The sequence below is a fragment of the Triticum aestivum genome, chromosome 6B (assembly GCF_018294505.1).
Source record: "Triticum aestivum cultivar Chinese Spring chromosome 6B, IWGSC CS RefSeq v2.1, whole genome shotgun sequence".
Classification (NCBI taxonomy): Eukaryota; Viridiplantae; Streptophyta; class Magnoliopsida; order Poales; family Poaceae; genus Triticum; species Triticum aestivum.
In genome coordinates, this window is record NC_057810.1 from 647342910 (window position 1) to 647357468 (window position 14559).

The window sequence follows — 14559 nt, forward strand, 5'->3', positions numbered from 1 at the left end:
GAGCTCACTCAGTTGATCCAGCAGCAGAATACCCTGATGCAGCTACTAGTCCTGAACCAGAACCAAGGGAACAACAACAACAACAACAACCCACCACCACCACCACCACATGTTGATCACTTAGCCTGTTTCTAAGGCTGAATCTGCCGGTGTTCTCCAGTAGCACCGAGCCGATTGTTGCAGATGATTAGCTCCACAAGATTGGAAGGGAGTTGACCACTGCAGGATGCACAGATGCGGAGAGAGTGTGTTTTGCTACACATCAGCTTGATGGACCCGCAACATCATGGTGGGAGAACTTCACAGCCACTTACCCCATCGACACTGTCACATGGGACTAGTTCCAACAAGCTTTTCCCACTACCCATGTTTCAGCAGGAGCTATGGCCACGAAGAAGCGCGAGTTTAGCAACTTGCACCAAGGAGGACGCACAGTGGGACAGTATGTGGATGATTTTAGTAAGTTAGCACGTTATGCCCCGGATGACGTTGCTATGGATGCAGCTAAGCGGGAGAAGTTTCTGGAAGGACTGAATGATGAGTTGAGCATGCAGTTGATGGTGGCAACCTGCAACAACTACCAGGAGTTGGTGGATAGAGCTCTCATGATTGAAGGGAAGCAGCAGCAGATTGACAACCGCAAGGAAGTATGGACAAGGGAAGTACAATTCAGGAGCTCAGCAGAGGCCCCGTCTTACCCCGAACTCGGGAGGACACCTTCACCATAACCATGGAGGCCATAATTCCAATGTAGGGATTTCGCATAACCATAGTGGCCCCAAGAATGGGAATGGAGGAAGCAACGGCCAGAACCATACCAATCCAGCAATGCCCGCCAAGAAGGATCTAAGTCACATTACTTGTTTCAAGTGCGGGAAGAATGGACATTACGCCACGGAGTGTTCTGAAGCAAAGAATGGAAATGGCAATGGAAGCTCTGGGAAGAATCCCAACCCTTTCAACAGGGGACAAGTGAACCACGTTAACGTGGAGGAGGTTGAAGCGCAACCAGATGCAGTAAAAGGTAAGTTTTGGTTAAGTCATTTACAGCAATCATTCTTTTTGATACTGGTGCATCGCATTCATACATATCAAGGGGATTTGTGGATAAGTACAAGTTGCCCACCAAAGTTCTTAGAACACCTATGTTAGTAAGCTCGCCAGGAGCAGAACGTATGGCATGCCAAGGATGTTTTCAGATGCCATTGACCATAGGTAGGCATGTTTTCCCCTCGGACCTGATAATTCTGGAGTCGCAAGGTTTGGATGTGATTTTGGGTATGGATTGGCTATCGATTTATGGAGGGAACATCGATTGCGCCAGTAAGTCGATTATGCTCACCACACCAGAAGGAAGGAGGATTAAGTATGTATCCGGGCATGTGCCGAAGAGGACTCAAGTGAATTCCTTATCAGGAGTTGTACAGGAGGAAGTACTAGTGGTGAAGGATTTCCCTGATGTATTTCCAGAAGAGTTGCCAGGCATGCCACCGGATAGAGACATTGAGTTTTTGATTGATCTTTTGCCAGGCACAGGGCCAATATCTAAGAGACCGTACAGGATGCCCGCAAAGGATTTGGAGGAAATTAAGAAGCAGATTAAGGATTTACTGGATAAAGGCTATATTCACCCAAGTTCGTCACCTTAGGGATCACCAGTGCTTCTAGTGGATAAGAAGGATGGATCGTTGAGGATGGTTGTTGATTATCGTGGATTGAATGAAGTGACAATCAAGAACAAGTACCCACTGCCGATGATCAATGATTTGTTTGACCAGTTGCAAGGAGCTAAAGTATTTTCCAAGATCGATCTGTGATCAAGATACCACCAGCTGAAGATTCGAGAGCATGATATACCTAAGACAGCTTTACCACAAGGTACGGGCTATATGAGTATACCGTTATGTCATTCAGTCTGGCTAACGAACATGCCTATTTCATGAACATGATGAACAAGGTGTTTATGGAGTTTTTGGATAAGTTCGTCGTGGTGTTCATTGATGACATATTGGTCTACTCGAAGAATGAAGAGGAACATAAGGAGCATTTGCGTTTGGTACTTGGGAAGCTCAGAGAACATTAGTTATATGCCAAGTTCAGCAAGTGTGAGTTTTGGTTGAAGGAAGTTGGATTCCTCAGACATGTTATATCCGGAGAAAGAATAGCAGTAGACCCCACCAAGGTTGTCATCGTGACAAATTGGGAAGCACCCACGTTAGTGGGAGAGATCTAGAGTTTTCTTGGACTCGCGGGGTACTACAAAAGGTTCATTGAGAATTTCTCGAAGATTGCAAAGCCCATGACGGAGTTGTTGAAGAAGGACACCAAGTTCAAATGGACTGAGGAATGTAAGGCCAGTTTTCAGGAGTTGAAGAAACATTTGGTTACAGCCCCAGTGCTGATTCTTCCAGATCAACGCAAGGATTATCAAGTGTATTGCGGCGCTTCTCGTCAAGGACTTGGAGCAGTGCTTATGCAGGAGGGAAGAGTTGTTTCCTACACCTCACGACAGCTTAAACCCCATGAGTTGAACTATGCTACGCACGATTTGGATTTAGCAGCCGTAGTGCATGCGTTGAAGACATGGAGACATTTTCTCATTGGAAACCGTTGTGAGGTGTACACGGATCACAAGAGTTTGAAGTATATATTCACGTAGAAGGAGTTAAATCTCAGGCAGAGGAGATGGTTAGAGCTCATCAAAGATTATGATATGAGGTTGCACTATCATCCCGGAAAGGCTAACGTAGTAGCCGATGCGTTGAGCCGCAAGAGTCATGTCAATACACTCATGACCGGAGAATTACCCAAGGAGGTAGCAGAAGATCTTCGCGAGCTATGTTTGGAAATAGTTCTGAGATGTTATGTAGCAGCATTGGAAATTCAGTCTACTCTGATGAATAAGATCAGAGAAGCCCAAAAGACGGACAAGGAGATTGCCGAGATAAAGGAAAGGATGAGCAAAGGAAAGGCCAAAGGATTTCGTGAGGATGAGCACGATACCTTATGGTTTGAGGATCGCGTATATGTGCCCAATGATCCCGAGATCAGGAAGTTGATTCTACAGGAGGCCCATGATTCACCATATTCGATTCACCCAGGAAATACCAAGATGTATCTGGATTTGAAGGATAGTTTCTGGTGGACCGGTATGAAAAAGGACATTGCGAGTATGTAGCAGTTTGTGATGTATGTCAGAGAGTGAAGGCAGAGCATCAGAAGCCAGCAGGATTGCTGCAGCCATTGTCGATACTTGAATGGAAGTGGGATAAGCTAGGCATGGATTTTATCATGGGATTGCCCAGGACTCATTCAGGCTATGACTCGATATGGGTTGTAGTCGATCGGTTCATGAAGGTAGCTCATTTCATCCCAGTGAAGACCACTTACACCAGTGCTAAGTTGGCAAAGATATACATGACCAGGATCGTATGTCTGCATGGAGTTCCGGGGAACATTGTATCGGATAGAGGAACCCAGTTTACCTCAAAGTTCTGGAATCAGTTGCATGAGACTTTGGGTACCAGGCTAGAATTCAGTACAGCTTTTCATCCACAGACAGATGGACAGACCGAGAGAGTCAATCAGATTCTGGAGGACATGTTGAGAGCTTGTGCGCTAGATTATGGATCGAGTTGGGACGACAATTTGCCATATGCAGAGTTCTCTTACAATAACAGCTATCAAGCCAGTTTGAAGATGGCCCCTTTCGAAGCTTTGTACGGAAACAGGTGCAGGACACCATTGTTGTGGGATGAAGTTGGAGACCATCAGCTGTTTGGACCAGATTTGATTAAGGAGTATGAAGAGAAGGTTAAGCTGATTCACGATAAACTCAAGGTAGCCCAGTCCAGGCAGAAGAGTTATGCGGATTCTAAACGTAAGGAGACAGTTTACGAAGTCGGAGACAGAGTGTATCTTCGTGTGTCTCCACTTCGAGGAGTTAAGAGATTTGGAGTTAAGGGAAAGTTAGCACCATGTTTTGTGGAACCATACAAAGTTTTGGAGCGTATGGGAGAAGCCGCTTACAAGTTAGAATTACCCGAAGGATTGTCAGGAGTTCATGATGTGTTCCACGTTTCCCAGTTGAAGAAGTGCCACGCAGAGATGGCCGATATTCCTCTAAGAGATACAGTGCCACTGGAAGCGATTCAGTTGGATAGCGATTTGACCTACGAGGAGAAACCAGTGAAGATTCTCGAGTTTGCCAGCCGAGTCACACGCAGCAAAGTTGTCAAGTTCTGCATGGTTCAGTGGAGCCACCACACCGAGGATGAAGCCACCTGGGAACGAGAGGAAGACCTACGGAAGGATCACCCACACATATTTTCTAGCCAACCCGAATCTCGAGGGCGAGATTCATCTTAAGGGGGGTAGGTTTGTAACATCCCAAATTTTCAATTTGGAATGTTATACATTAGATCATCATTGCATATCATATTTTATTGCATTTTGGTTGATCCAAGAAATTCTAAGCAACTCAAGGACCCACAGGGAGAGTTGGGGATTTCATTATTTTCATATTTGAGTTTTCTCAAATTTCGAAAAGAGGATCGTTTGATTTTAATTATTTTTCTCTTTGAATATTTCATATATGAAAAAATAAAGAGAGGGGATAAAATGACTCCCCCAAAATAAAGAAATATTGAAGGGGAAATATTAAAATCAAATAAGAATTTTATTCGGAGTTTTATCGCTATTTCATTTGAATTAGGAAAAATGCGTTTTTCAAAATTGCATTAGAGGCTCAAATAAATGTTCACTTTGTCCGCTATAGTTTTAGAGGACGGGGAAAATTTATTTCAAGATTTTTGGAGTCCGTTTAGTATTTATTTTAATCATTTTTCTGTGTGTCGAAATATTTTAAAAAAAATGAACCGACCTAACCGGGCCGTGTCCACCTGGGACACTGACCCGGCCGGCCCTTTAAAAGAGATCGAGGCCTCGAGCCCCGCCAGCCCAAGTCGCCACCGCCCCGAACCCTAGCGCCGCCCGATCCGCGTCGTTCCGCCGCCGCCGCATCGACCCCGCCGCTCACCGCCGCCCCGCCGGAGTCCCCGCCGCCGCCGCCGACTCGGTTGCCGAGATTTTCTTCGGTTTTCGCAAGAAAATCAATTGGTTTTTTAAAAACCTAGGTTTATTTTTTATATAGATCGGACATTCGTCCGTACGTACGTTCGTTTTAACAAATGGTATTCACCCGTTAGCCGCAGATAGCGAACGTTCGTTCGTTAGCCTGTTCGTCAGTTTTTCTTTTTCCAGGGTTTTTCCGTGATTATTTCCGATCGCGATTTCTTCCCTGATCTTCGTTTTAGTTTATCTTTTCGCTCATTTATCAGAATCAGGCGATTCAAGCGCCTAGATCTTTGTCTCAAAGCCCTCTTTCTGTTTAAACAACTCGAACAAGATTTTGGTACAATAAAATTTGACTTCATTCCAGATTAGTAAACGGATCTTGTTTCTTTCGCAGTTTGAGTTTCGTTGCTTCGTTTGATTTGATTCTTTTTGCAAACCGGAGTTCTTCAGTTGAACTTTCTGGTTAGATCTCTTATTTGAGTTTTACCCGTGTTTCTAGTTGAGTGCTTATGTATGTTATTGTTTGTTTATGATAGAGTACCCGGAGTGCGAAGCGTGCTACTACGAGTCTCTAGGTTTCACGGATCATCAGCAAGGCAAGTGACACTTTCATCATACCTCTTTACTACCCAGTTTTATTGCATTAGATCAACCCTCAAACATTGCATGGTTAGGATTTGATTAATATGTGGGTTTTGGGAAGTAGATGATGAGGTAGAACCTATTGCCCTATTTATTATCTAACCTTTGGGAGTTACTTCTACCTTATGCTTATATTGTTATGCTATGCTCGTAGACGTGGTTTGGGTGAGTGTATCCATGACAGATGTGAGTATTGCTAATTAATGGTTAACTTAAGGTGGCTACTTAAATACACATCTGGGTGGATTGCTTGAGGCACCCTGGAGTACCCAGTGGTTGTCAGGGCACCTGGAGAATCCAGTGTTGTCCAAGGATATCCCGGAGTACCCGTGTGATCATCCTACGGTCCGCCACCCAGGCTCAAAGGGATCATAAGATTATTCATGATAGAAACTTACGTGTGCAACCACAAGCTATTATGGGCTCTGGCATAGTTGAGTATGTTACATGACTTCTTTCAGTGGTGGGCTAGCAGATGTAGGGGAAAGTAGGTGTAACTGTCCACCCAGAGTAAAGAGTTATTGTTTCAGAAAGACTGTGTCTTGAATCTTCGACCATGGATGTATTCGAGTCTTGTGGGGAAAAGTGCGCAAACCTCTGCAGAGTGTACAAACTAATCGTGGTTAGCCGTGTCCCCGGTTATGGACGTTTTGAGTATCTGGTTCTTGGATTATCATGTTGATCTCATCACTCTAAATAAAATTTGATTGGGGTAATGATGATGTTTAATTGGGATTGAGTTGGAGGAACCTTCTCAATGTTTAACAACCACCTTGATAGTTAAATAAAATTTATTCCTTTGTTGTAGGGAAAAATTGGCTTTATGCAAAACTGTAACCATAGAGCTTTCCACCAGCCATATATGCATGTAGTGATAGCATTTATCCTGTTCATTACTCTATGTGTTACTTTGCCGGCATATTCCATGTGCTTTCCCGTTTCGGGCTGCAATGTTCATGTTGCAGACTTTTAAGACGACGAGTAAGGTGCCATAGGTCGTTGTCTTTCACTCAGCTATGTCGTTGGAGTTGATGGACTCACTTTATCTTCCAAGCCTTCCACTGTTATCGTTTTTAGATGGCCTTAAGCCAAATTATTGTAATAAGTTCTCGTTTGAGACATCCGATGTAATAAGTGTGTGATTGCTACTTTGTTATAAATCCTCAAGTACTGTGCGTATCAGCATTACCGATCCAGGGATGACACTGATGCACCGAGACTAGACTGTTTGAGGTCTGGTCGCTACAATTTGCCAGATTTCATAATCATAAAATGTGGCAATTGCTAATATGATTCGGACAGACTTAAGCATCGCTACGGGTGAGAAAGTCTCATCCTAATCAACTCCTTGAACTTGTCGAAAACCTTTTGCAACAAGTCGAGCTTTATAGACAGTAACATTACCATCAGCGTGAGGCTTCTTCTTGAAGATCCATTTATTCTCTATGGGTCGTCGGTCATCGAGCAAGTCCACCAAAGTCCACACTTTGTTTCATACATGGATCCTATCTCAGATTTCATGGACTCAAGCCGTTTATAGGAATCTAGGATTATCATAGCTTCTTCATAGTTCATAGGTTCTTCATGGTCAGGTAACATGACTTCCGGAGCAGGATTGCCGTACCACTCTGGTGCGGATCGTGCTCTCGTTGACCTACGAGGTTCTGTAGTGACTTGATCTGAAGGTTCATGATCATCATCATTAGTTGCCTCTCTAATTGGTGTAGGCATCACGGGAACAGATTTCTCGGATGAGCTACTTTCCAAATTGAGAGAAGGTACAATTACCTCATCAAGTTCTACTTTCCTCCCACTCACTTCTTTCAGAGAAACTCCTTCTCTAGAAAGGTTCAATTCTTGGCAACAAAGACCTTGCCTTCGGATCTGTGGTAGAAGGTGTACCCAATTGTTTCCTTAGGGTATCCTATGAGACGCACTTCTCCGATTTGGGTTCGAGCTTATCAAGTTGAAGCCTTTTGACATATGCATCGCATCCCCAAACTTTAAGAAACGACAGCTTAGGTTTATTGCCAAACCACAGTTCATACGGTGTCGTCTCGACAGATTTTAACAGTGCCCTATTTAACGTGAATGCAGTTGTCTCTAATGCATAACCCCAAAACAATAGTGGTAAATCGGTAAGAGACATCATATATCACACCATATCTAATAAAGTACGGTTACGATGTTTGGACACACTATTACGCTGTGGTGTTCCAGGTGGCATGAGTTGTCAAACTATTCCACATTGTTTTAAATGAAGGCCAAACTCATAACTCAAATATTCACCTCCACGATCAGATCGTAGAAACTTTATTTTCTTGTTACGATGATTCTCCACTTCACTCTGAAATTCTTTGAACTTTTCAAATGTTTCAGACTTGTGTTTCATTAAGTAGATATATTCATATCTGCTCAAATCATCTGTGAAGGTCAAAAAATAACGATACATGCCACAAGCCTCAACACTCATCGGACTGCATACATTGGTATGTATTATTTCCAATAAGTCATTGGCTCGTTCCATTGATAGCGTGTCGACGGCGATCACATCGACCTTGGAACCATTCCCGACGCGCATCGTCACCTCATCCTTAGACAATCATAATTTAATCCGTAGTCCCTGTTTCATGTTACAAATATGAGCAACCGAACCGGTATCAAATACCCAGGCACTACTCCGAGAATTAGTAAGGTACACATCAATAACATGTATATCAAATATACCTTTGTTCACTTTGCCATCCTTCTTATCCGCCAAATACTTGGGGCAGTTCCGCTTCCAGTGACTAGTCCCTTTGCAGTAGAAGCACTCAGTTTCAAGCTTGGGTCCAGCTTTGGGTTTCTTCCCGGGAGGGACAACTTGCTTGCCATTCTTCTTGAAGTTCCCCTTCTTTCCCTTGCCCTTTTTCTTGAAACTAGTGGTCTTGTTAACCATCAACACTGCTCCTTCTTGATTTCTACCTCCGCAGCTTTGAGCATTGCGAAAAGCTCGGGAATAGTCTTCTCCATCCCTTGCATATTATAGTTCATCATGAAGCCTTTATAGTTTGGTGGCAGTGATTGAAGAACTCTGTCAATGACACAATCATCTGGAATATTAACTCCCAGCCGAGTCAAGTTAATATGATATCCAGACATTCTAGGTATGTGTTCACTGACAGAACTGTTCTCCTCCATCTTGCAGCTATAGAACTTGTTGGAGACTTCATATCTCTCAACTCGGGCATTTGCTTGAAATAATAACTATAACTCCTGGTACATCTCATATGCTCCATGACGTTCAAAACGTCGTTGAAGTCCCGGTTCTAAGCCGTAAAGCATGGCACACTGAAGTATCGAGTAGTCATCAGATCAAGCTTGCCAGACGTTCATAACGTCAGCTTCTACTCCTGCAGTAGGCCTTTCACCTAGTAGTGCATCAAGGACATAATTCCTATGTGCAGCAATGAGGATAATCCTTAAGTTACGGACCCAGTCCGTGTAGTTGCTACCATCATCTTTCAACTTAGCTTTCTATAGGAACGCATTAAAATTCAAGGGAAGGATAGCACGGGCCATTGATCTACAACATAGATATGCAAAAACTATCAGGAGTTCATGATAAATTAAGTTCAATTAATCATATTACTTAAGAACTCCCACTTAGATAGACATCCCTCAAGTCATCTAAATGATATGTGATCCAAATCAACTAACCATGTCCGATCATCACGTGAGATGGAGTAGTCATCAATGGTGAACATCTCTATGTTGATCATATCTACTATATGATTCATGTTCGACCTTTCGGTCTCCAGTGTTCCGAGGCCATGTCTGTACATGCTAGGCTCGTCAAGTTTAACCCGAGTATTCCGCATGTGCAAAAATGGCTTGCACCCGTTATATGTGAACGTAGATCCTATCACACCCGGTCATCATGTGGTATAAGCACGAAGAACTTTTGCAATGGTGCATACTCGGGGAGAACACTTATACCTTGAAATTTAGCTAAGGGATCATCTTATAATGCTACCGCGTACTAAGAAAAATAAGATGCGTAAAGATAAACATCACATGCTACCAAAATGTGTGACATTATATGGCCATCATCATCATCATCTTGTGCTTTTGATCTCCATCTCCAAAGCAATGTCATGATCTCCACCGTCACCGGCTCGACACCTTGATCTCCATGTAGCGTCGTGGTCGTCTCACCAACTATTGCTTCTACAACTATTGCTAAGTGATAAAGTAAAGCAATTACATGGCGTTTGCATTTCATACAATAAAGCGACAACCATAAGGCTCCTGCCAGTTGCCGATAACTTTTACAAAACATGATCATCTCATACAATAACGTATATCACATCATGTCTTGACCATATCACATCACAACATGCCCTGCAAAAACAAGTTAGACGTCCTCTACTTTGTTGTTGCAAGTTTTACGTGGCTGCTACGGGCTTCTAGCAAGAACCGTTCTTACCTATGGCATAAAACCACAACGGTGATTTATGAAGTTTGCTGTTTTAACCTTCAAGAAGGACCAGCCGCAGTCAAATTCGATTCAACTAAAGTTGGAGAAACAGACACCCGCCAGCCACCTTTATGCAAAACTAGTTGCATGTCTATCGGTGGAACCGGTCTCATGAACGTGGTCATGTAAGGTTGGTTCGGGCTGCTTCATCCAACAATACCGCCGAATCAAAATAAGACATTGGTGGTAAGCAGTATAACGATCACCGCCCACAACTCTTTGTGTTCTAGTCGTGCATATCATCTACACATAGACCTGGCTCGGATGCCACTATTCGGAAATGTAGCATGCAATTTCAAAAAAAAATCCTACGCTCGCGCAAGATCTATCTAGGAGATGCATATCAACGACAGGGGGAGAGTGTGTCCACGTACCCTCGTAGACCGAAAGCGGAAGGGTTTGCCAACGCGGTTCATGTAGTCGAACGTCTTCTCGTTCCGACTAATCAAGTACCCACACGTTCAGCGCGATGACGTCCCTCGAGCTCTTGATCCAGCAGAGTGTTGAGGAAGTCAATGAGTTTCGTCAGCACGATGGCATGGTGACGGTGATGGTGAAGTGATCCGCACAGGGCTTCACTTAAGCACTGCAAGAATATGACCGGAGGCGTAAACAGTGGAGGAGGGCGCCGCACACGGCTAGGAATAGTTGATGTGTCTTCTAGGCGCCCCCTCCCCACGTATATAAAGGAGGGAGAGGGAGAGAGGCAGCCCTAGGCACGCCCAAGTAGGAGGAATCCTACTTGGGCTCCTAGTAGGATTCGCCCCCCCCCCCTTTCCTTTTACCGGAAGGGGAAAGAAGGGTAGAGAGGGGGGAGAAGGAAAGAGAGGGACGCCGCCCCCTCCTCCTAATCCTATTCGGCCTCCTTCCTTGGGGGGCACCCCTTTGTGGGCTGCTGTGCTCCCTCCTAAGGCCCATATGGCCCATATCTTCCCCCCGAGGGGTTCCGGTAACCCCCCTGGTACTCCGATATGTACCCGATACATTCCGGAACACTTCCGGTGTCCGAATACTATCATCCAATATATCAAACCTTACCTCTCGACCATTTTGAGACTCCTCGTCATGTCCGTGATCTCATCCGGGACTCTGAACAACATTCGGTCACCAAATCACATAACTCATATAATACAAATCATCATCAAACGTTAAGCGTGTGGACCCTACAGGTTCGAGAACTATGTAGACATGACCGAGACACCTCTCCGGTTAATAACCAATATCGGAACCTGGATGCTCATATTGGCTCCCACATATTCTATAAAGGTCTTTATCGGTCGAACCGTTATGACTATATACATTATTCCCTTTGTCATCGGTATGTTACTCGCCCGAGATTCGATCGTTGGTATCTACATACCAAGTTTAATCTCGTTACCGGCAAGTCTCTTTACTCGTTCTGTAATGCATCATCCCATAACTAACTCATTAGTCACATTGCTTGCAAGGCTTCTTATGATGTGCATTATCGAGAGGGCCCAGAGATACCTCTCCGATACTCGGAGTGGCAAATCATAATCTCGATCTATGCCAATCCAACAAACACCTTCGGAGATACCTGTAGAGCATCTTTATAATCACCCAGTTACGTTGTGGCATTTGATAGCACACAAGGCATTCCTACGGTATTCAGGAGTTGCATAATCTCATAGTCCGAGGAATATGTATTTGACATTAAGAAAGCAGTAGCAATAAAATTGGATGATCATTATGCTAAGCTAACAGATGGGTCTTGTCCATCACATCATTCTCCTAATGATGTGATCCCATTCATCAAATGACAACACATGTCTATGGCTAGGAAACTTAACCATCTTTGATCAACGAGCTAGTCAAGTAGAGACATACTAGGGACACGGTGTTTTGTCTATGTATTCACACATGTATCAAGTGCCGGTTAATACAATTCTAGCATGAATAATGAACATTTATCATGAATAAGGAAATATAAAATAACAACTTTATTATTGCCTCTAGGGCATATTTCCTTTAGTTAGGAGGCGAAATATTAAGCCCCTATCTTCCTCTAAGTTTTATGAGATGAGCTACTTTTTATGATATATATAATGATGCTAGAAAAAGTGATTGAAATTATCATTGATCAAACTTGTGCACTCGCTAGCATTCACACTTCACAAATTATTTCTTTTATCATTTACCTACTCGAGGACGAGCAGGAATTAAGCTTGGGGATGCTGATACGTCTCCAACGTATCTATAATTTATGAAGTATTCATGACATGTTTACAACAATTTTATACTCCCTCTATTCCTAAATATAGGGTGTATAGTTTTTGGCAAGGAAATTAAAGAACGCACATGGAGGGAAAATTTCACAAGTTTTGGGCGAGGTTGCACCTAACTAATTGACATGAGAAAATAGAGGAGCTTGCCTAATATAAGGAAATGTAATCAGATACCTAAAAACATTATCTAGACGAGTGGTGCAACGCAATACGCCTTATATTTCGAAAAAAAATCTCAAAAATCTATACACCTTACATCAAGGAACGGAGGGAGTATGATTTTTGTATGATTTGATTAGAACTAACCCGGACTGACGTCGTTTTCAGCAGAACTACCGTGGTGTCGTTTTTTGTGCAGAAATAAAAGTTCTCGGAATGAGCTGAAAATTTACGGTGATTTTTTATGGACCAAAAGAGACCCCGGAAGCATCGGAGTTGGTCCAGAAGAGTCCTGAGGCGACGACAAGGTAGGGGGCGCCCTACCTCCCGATAGGATGCTCCTGCCTTGCCACTGCCTCGTGGGCCCCCTTGACGTGAGACCGACGCCAAAAATTCCTATAAATTCACAAACCTCCGAAAAGAAACCTAGATCAGAACTTCCGCCGCCGCAAGCCTCTATAGCCATGAAAAATCAATATAGGCCCTCTCTGGCACCCTGCCGGAGGGGGCCATCATCACTGGAGGCCATGGAGGAGGAAGCCGGAGGGGGACATCATCACCATGGAGGCCAAGGACCAGAGGGAGAACTTCTCCCCATCTAGGGGGGAGGCCATGGAGGAGAAAGCACAAGGGGGAGATTCTCTCCCCCTCTCTCTCGGTGTCACCAGTGCCACCGGGGGAATCATCGCCGTGGTGATCATCTTCATCAACATCACCTTCCTCATCTCATTTCGGCGGTCCACTCTCCCTTACCCCTTTGTAATCCCCTACTTGAACATGGTGCTTTATGACACATATTATGATCCAATTATGTGTTGCCATCCGATGATGTTTTGAGTAGATTTCTTCTATCTTTTGGGTTGATTGATGATCTAGATTGGTTTGAGTTGTATGTTTTATTTTTGGTGTTGTCCTATGGAGCCTTCCGTGCTACGCACACATGAAGGATTCCCGATGTAGGGTGTTGCAACACGTTCATGATTTGCTTGTAGTGGGTTGCTACTTGCTAGAGTGGCAGAAGCTTAAACCCGAGTAAGGGGGTTGTTGTGTATGGGATAAAGAGGACTTGATACTTTAATGTTATGGTTGGGTTTTACCTTGATGTTTAGTAGTTGAGGATGCTTGCTATAGTTCCAATCATAAGTGCATATGATCCAAGTAGAGAAAGTATGTTAGCTTATGCATCTCCCTCATATAATATTGCAATAACAACTACCGATCTTGTTAACAATTGCCTAAGATAATTCCGCACACCGATCCATCATTATTACACACTTGCTATTTATAATATATTGTGATATATTCTAATTTTATGTTAACAACATCCATTTTTATATTTTAGTTCTCCGATATCATGCAAAGCTATCCACTTCATACCCACAATGTAGTTTTATTTCTCGTTTCTAGATGGAAGCAAACATTCGGTGTACGTAGAGTCGTATCAGTGGTAGATAGAACTTGAGAGAATATTGATCTTACCTTTAGCTCCTTGTGGGTTCGACACTCCATACTTTTCACTTCCACCTTTGAAAACTGATACGATGATTCCTTGCACTTGAGGATTATCACACACACGGCAGGATCCACTTGAGAAGGGGGAACCGGAAAAGGTTGCTTGAGAAGGAAGGTGAGATTGGGCCGACAGTGGGAGGCGGCCTCGGATCCACGCCGGCAGCAACGTGGGGCGCCTAAGGGTGGTGCACCAGGATCCACGCCGGGAGTCGTGTCAGGCGCCTTGGGGAGGCGCCAACTAGATCCGCGTTAGCAGCCGCCTAAGGTGCCTGGGGACGGAACACCTAGATCCACACTGGTAGCCGCGGGAGGCGCCTGGAACGATGTGGTTGGCTCCGTGCCGGCAACCGTGGGAGGCGCCTGGGACGGTGCGGATGGATCAGCACCGGCATCCTGGCGGGCATG